We start from the raw sequence: 6,000 nt of genomic DNA, 5'->3' as shown, positions 1-6,000 counted from the left end.
TGTGAGCCTCAAACAAGTGGCAGATAAACATCATCAACAGTGCTTATGCTTCTGGAGTGTTTGTTAAACCAGAACAAAGACTGAAAAAAGGTCAGCGCTCACTGGAGACTGAGGAACACAGGGTTAACTGTTCATCCCGCAGTCAAAAACAGCACCAGCACCTGTGTGCCATCACCTACCTGCCCTCCACATTGAGACTCAAATCTTAAAATTTTGACTCTGGAAATTAGAATTTTGCTATCTTGTTCATTTGACTTCCTATCTGGAGAATGGGCTTCCCCTTTGAGTCTGATTCCACCCAAGGTTTCTTTTTCATTGCCTCTGTCGCCTCTGACTTGCTCACTGGGAGCTTTGGGCAGGTATAATGTAAAGTGCTTTGAGACAATGTAATGTGATAAAGCACTATACAAATTTATTTTATTTTTATTTATCCTTTATTTTACCAGGAATGTCCCATTGAGATACATTATCTCTTCTTCCAGGGAGTCCTGGCCAAGGTGGCAGCAATAAGTTACAAAAGTTCCAACATAAACAAACAACTTTAGCATTTTTAACTTACACACTTGTAATATTTACACCTAAAGTCATACAAACATACCAATGAATACAATACAATAAGCAGAGACTATCAAGCAAAAATAAATGGAAATAAAAGGCAGAGAGAGTTATAGGCTAGGAGTAAAGAAAGAAAGAATAAAATAATAAAAAAATATATATATATATATATATTAAATAAAATTGAATTGAATTTAAAAACAGGGCTGCTACTGAGGTGTGGATGAAAACAGCACAATAAAGGGGCCCAGAGCATTTCCTCTTGGGGGGCACAGTCACATGCAGCACTGATGGGCACTAACTTGGGTGAGTTGGGGTTTATAGCACATGCTGGTGCATTTACACAAGCATTTTATTTGGCTGGCAGAGGCTCATGACCCTGGTCATTTACAGCAGCCCACAATTGACAAGGGTGCACACACACATGCGCATGCCTATGGGATATGTGGTTGCTTCAATTCATATCAGCATGTTTCTGGGCTGTGTGGGGAGTGGGGACCCCACTGAGATAATATGCAAACACCACACACAGAGCCATGGCTAAGCCTCAAACCCTGGTCCCAGAGGTGTAAAGCAACAGTGCTAACCAGTGCACCAGCACACCACCCCCTAAAGCTAAATTCAAAAGATGAATCTAAATACAGGCAGAAATTGTAAATGGCAATCCTGCTGTGGAGTCTGGGGTGGGGAATTTCCATTCAGCAGCAATGCTAATGAGGTTTCACAAATCTTTAAATAAACCAGCGTCACAGCTGCCATGAAAAATCAATAGGGCATCACACAAGGAGCAAGAGAAGGAGCCAAAAAGATGCAGATGTAACAGGGCACCTTCTGGGGGCCACCCTCAGAGTTTCAAGAAATGATGTCCTGGGCCGTGGTACGCAGTGCTTCAAAAAGTCACCTTCACAAGACACTTGCTGCAGGAGGAAACATTTTTAATACCCTGCGACCCTGGCCAGGATAAGGTGATGGACAGTTAAATAGACAGCCTGATCTGGGTGGAGGCAGGTATAGCCCTTCACTACTCACCCATTTGTAGTTCTCTTTTTCTATTGGTTTCTGAAAGCAGCCACACACGCTTCACAATGTTCCACCAGCTTGCATTTGTTTCTTCATGCTGAAATCGCATCCATTATGCATGGTGGCCCAGGGCTGCTATACCCACAAGCCCTTTGGCCTGCTGTCGCATAAGTGAATTATGCTTCTGTGCTCAGCAGTGAAAAATGAACATCCACTTCTCTGAGGACAGGGGCCACAAGGGTACGATGTCAGCTGGAATGACCCCTGAAAGAGGAACCATGTAGTTTAAAAAATATCATCAGACCGTGTGCTGCTCCGCCTCTTCACAGCCCTCACACAAGCCGGCTGTTTTCCCCTCTTCCTAAATGCAGCTTGCACATGGAGACAGGCTGTCTGCGCAGCTGGGGATCTCAAGCCGGGCTCATCGGGCACAGGTCGCAGGAAAACGCAGGCGTGAAACCCAAATGGCCAGGCAATGGAAGAGAATCCGTGCATGGTAAAGACACGGTGGCTATTTTAAGAATGACACCACTGGATTATTTTCTTCCTGTGACTCCTGTGTCCTCCAGCCTTTCTGTAACATTGGTCACCTACTCATCAGGAAGAATGCAGGTCTTCTACCCTAGCGGGGTCCAGTCGCAATCATAACAGGGGGGAGGGGGCTGGAGGTGAGAGGTGTTTCTGCTTTATGGTGGCCCGAGTGCAACAGGACACATAGGGAAATCAAGTAACAAAATCCCCAGGGCTCACGAAGAATCAGGGATTCACCTGTGAGGTAAATGACAAGGACAGAGAGGTCGTATGTGCTGTGGAGGCGATCATAACGCATAAATAAACACAGCAAACACAAAGTCAACAAACTGGGAAGGGGGTTCTAAGATAAAAACGGAAAAAAAATGGGGTGCCGGCCTTTTACATCTCACATGGCATTAAGAGAATTAAGAGTCACCAGTATGTTGAATTCATGCATAGAAGATTCCGGGGTGTGTGTGAGGGAGCAGTTACTTCCAAGCCACCGGACAGCCAGAGAGGTGAGGAAGAGGGGAGGTGGGGGACCGAAGACAGGGTAGACGGACACGAGGCATGTTGTCGGATTATGGTGCTTGAGAAAACAGCCTGTTGGGCTAATTATGCCAGAATAAGTAGCTGCCACAGTCACAGCTATTTTTAGGCATCAACATGGTTATTGACTGCATGCTCATTTTTAAAAAATGCGTTATCACCCCATCCCTAGTGCACTCTGGCTTTGCATGACTGCAATCCTGACAATGTATGAAGGTGCCCATGAAGGTGCCTGAGGATTTCCACAAAGTGTCCCATTCTTTTCATCACTGTTCCCTGCACTAATACCTTGGCTGCACCCTCACTGCTGCCCATAGGGAAGTAAGCAAGTGCCCAAGGGCTTGGTTTAGGACACTGAACTGTTGGCATCTCAGTTCTTTGAACATTTCTCTGGGAAGCATCTGAGAAGGAAATTTTCAAATTACATGCTGTTATGGTGGAATTTTAATAGCATTATGGGATGTCCATTCCTGGGTTCTGTTTGAAGCTGGATGCAGTGGGAGACCCTAGAAAATGATGAAATCAAGAGCAGCACAAGCCCTTCAGTGAAGCTGAGAGCCGTCCCACCCCCAGTCCCAGATCCCTAAAACCAACCCACACTGGATTCCAGTATGTGCTCCTCCACATACAGCTCCACAAAGACACCTCATGTATTCCTTTTCTTCAAGAACCAGACACTTGTGATGCAGATGAGGTTTGTGAATGAGCCACAAAGACCCACAGAAAAACAAAGGATGGAAGTTTAAACCACAGCGTTAACAAGTGAGCTTCCACTTTAGGGCTGTCCCATGAGAAGCTGGTCAATATTGGCATCATCAGACCGGGTGGATGTTATTCATCTTTGGCTACCATGACAGAAACTGTAACCACATGACAACCAAGTGAGTAGCTGGGTCAACCCTACAGGATTTCCGAAAAGACCATCCCACCGACACAACATGAAGAGCTCCGGTGAAGCACAGGAAGTAGCTTCACATGAGAAGGATGAGGAGGACAGGCAGCCTCTGAAGGCTTCTCACTGCCTTACGCGATACATAAGCCCAGTAATAGAGCAAAGCCAGACAATGAGCATTATCTGGGCTCGTGGGAACACAAACAGAGGTTGAGGATCCACCCAACGGTGCAAGATGGTCATAATAACTGTGTCTGAGTTGAGATAATTTAATGGGAGGCAGTGAAACACTACTAGAGAACACTTTAAACATCCACTTTTGCTTTTATGAGGCCTTCTATTCGGAAATTAAACAGAACTGCCAGCTGCAAAGTGGGATGCCACTGAGATTTATTGTGGGTGACCAGCAGGAGGTCCAGGGGTATGAAGTTATACCCTCAAGAAATGTCCTCCACATATAAAAATTAGAACTTGTCTTAATAGGAATATAATGAAGGGGTGGCATGGTGTTTAGCACTATTGCCTCACACCTGTAGGACCCAAGTTAAAGTCTCCACCTGGGTTACATGTGAGGGGTGTTTGTATGTTCTCCCCATGTTGTCATGGGGTTTTCTCCGGGTACTCTGGTTTCCCCCCAAAGACATGCTGAGGCTAATTGGAGTTACTGAATTGCCCATAGGTGTGTGTGTGTGTGCCCTGTGATGGGCTGGCCCCCCATCCTGGGTTGTTCCCTACCTCGTGCCCATAGTTCTGGGATGGGCTCCAGACCCCCTGTGACCCAGAAGAATAAGTGGTTTGGGAAATGGATGGAACATAATGATAACCTTGGTAATATTATCTATAAAATATGACTACATGAATATGAACTCCCCAGAACAAAAGGTATTCCTGGATGGGTTCTCCATTTCCACATAGATTACCAGACATTTCCACTTTTTGTACTGGAACCCATTTGCAGGATATCTAATTTTGCAGGCTCCTTGACAGGTATGATGTGTCAATATCCACTGAGTGAATCAGGATTTCTTTACACACAAATCATCCATATAACCCAGAAGATAAAGTGTCCAAAGGTCTCTGCTAGGGGATACTCCTGTGTTTGGGATTGTCCCTCCAACAATCAGCCTTCTCTGATCTGCAGATTCCCTCATTCACAACCAGAGTGTTACATACCGCTGGGATTTATGGACGAGAGCAGCAGGCGGATGGTTAAGCCTCCTGTAACTCTCGTGTATCTGCACAACTTTCGGGCTCCATATTTCCTTCACCCCCGCAGAGTCTGAAGAGCCAGGCTTAAGCCCCGCATGAAAAATACCAGCGTTAGCAGGAAGAGAGGCATTGCAGAGGAATATTTATTAGGACAGCTGTCAGCGGCCATAAAGTGAAGCTTAGCAGCTCGGGCTTCTGAGCAGAAGCAGCCTGTCGATCCGCTTATAACAGCCTAAAGTGGAGGGCTCGTCAGCTTCGGAGACACCTGCTCAGTGGGGTGCTGTCAAGCAGTTTGACGTGTGTCCTGTGATCCGCAATACAAACCCCCTCCACACAGGACAACGGTGGGAGCAGAGTGCCGCGTTCCTGCAAAGCAAGCCGGCCACACAGGCAGGCAGAAAAACAGAAGGACAGAAAGTAAAAACACCCACTCATTATCAGCAAGAAGCCTCCAGAAGCCATGTAATCATGTTTTCCATAGTGTACTGGGAAGCTGCTCTCCGTTGCTGTTGCCAAACAATGACCATACCACCAAGGAACGGTGGACCCAGAAAAAAATTACGATGTCAGTACAGACCACCACGGCTCCTGTTGTTCAGGGAAGACTTGAGACAGCAGTTCACACCAGTCAGGCACATACGGGTCAGACTTTGAGGCTCCACCCAACACTGCCACACAAGATGGCACATCCAATCCATCCTGAAATCCCACCCGGACTGCTCGACATGACAATTTTCCAGGTGTTAAGGTACTCTTTATGACTGTTTTTGGAAACAAACTGGATAATGACTTTTCTAAGTTCTTGATAACTGCAGAGCTAAACAAACTCTAATGCCTATTTCCGTTGTTGTACTGACCTGAGAAGACACCGGCCCCCTGTGTTTGGCATCATTACTTCCCCTAACCCTCCCTTAGATGAGCACTCACAGAAATGAAGGTAAGCAGTTGTGAAACCACAAGCAGCAGCAGGTGACAGATGGCGCACGTTATTCCACTGACCTACGAAACGCTTCGAGAGGAACAGGCCCGCGTGGGTGTGATATCCCCCCCACAGCTTGCAGTTCGTCCTTGACCAGTGGTGCTACTGCTCAATCCGTCCTCTGTGCCAGGGCAGCGACAGTAGCGGGCACTCAGGGTGTCACTGGAGCGAAGGCGGGCGAACAGTAGCGTCAGTGACACCATTTGTGCCTTGACATTCATACCAGGGCTGGGTCATACAGGGGGAGATGTTGGCCCTATGTCAAGCTGCTGTGAAAGGTAAA

The sequence above is a fragment of the Paramormyrops kingsleyae genome, unplaced genomic scaffold, assembly GCF_048594095.1.
Source record: "Paramormyrops kingsleyae isolate MSU_618 unplaced genomic scaffold, PKINGS_0.4 ups232, whole genome shotgun sequence".
Classification (NCBI taxonomy): domain Eukaryota; kingdom Metazoa; phylum Chordata; class Actinopteri; order Osteoglossiformes; family Mormyridae; genus Paramormyrops; species Paramormyrops kingsleyae.
Note: the sequence above shows the minus strand (reverse complement) of the source record.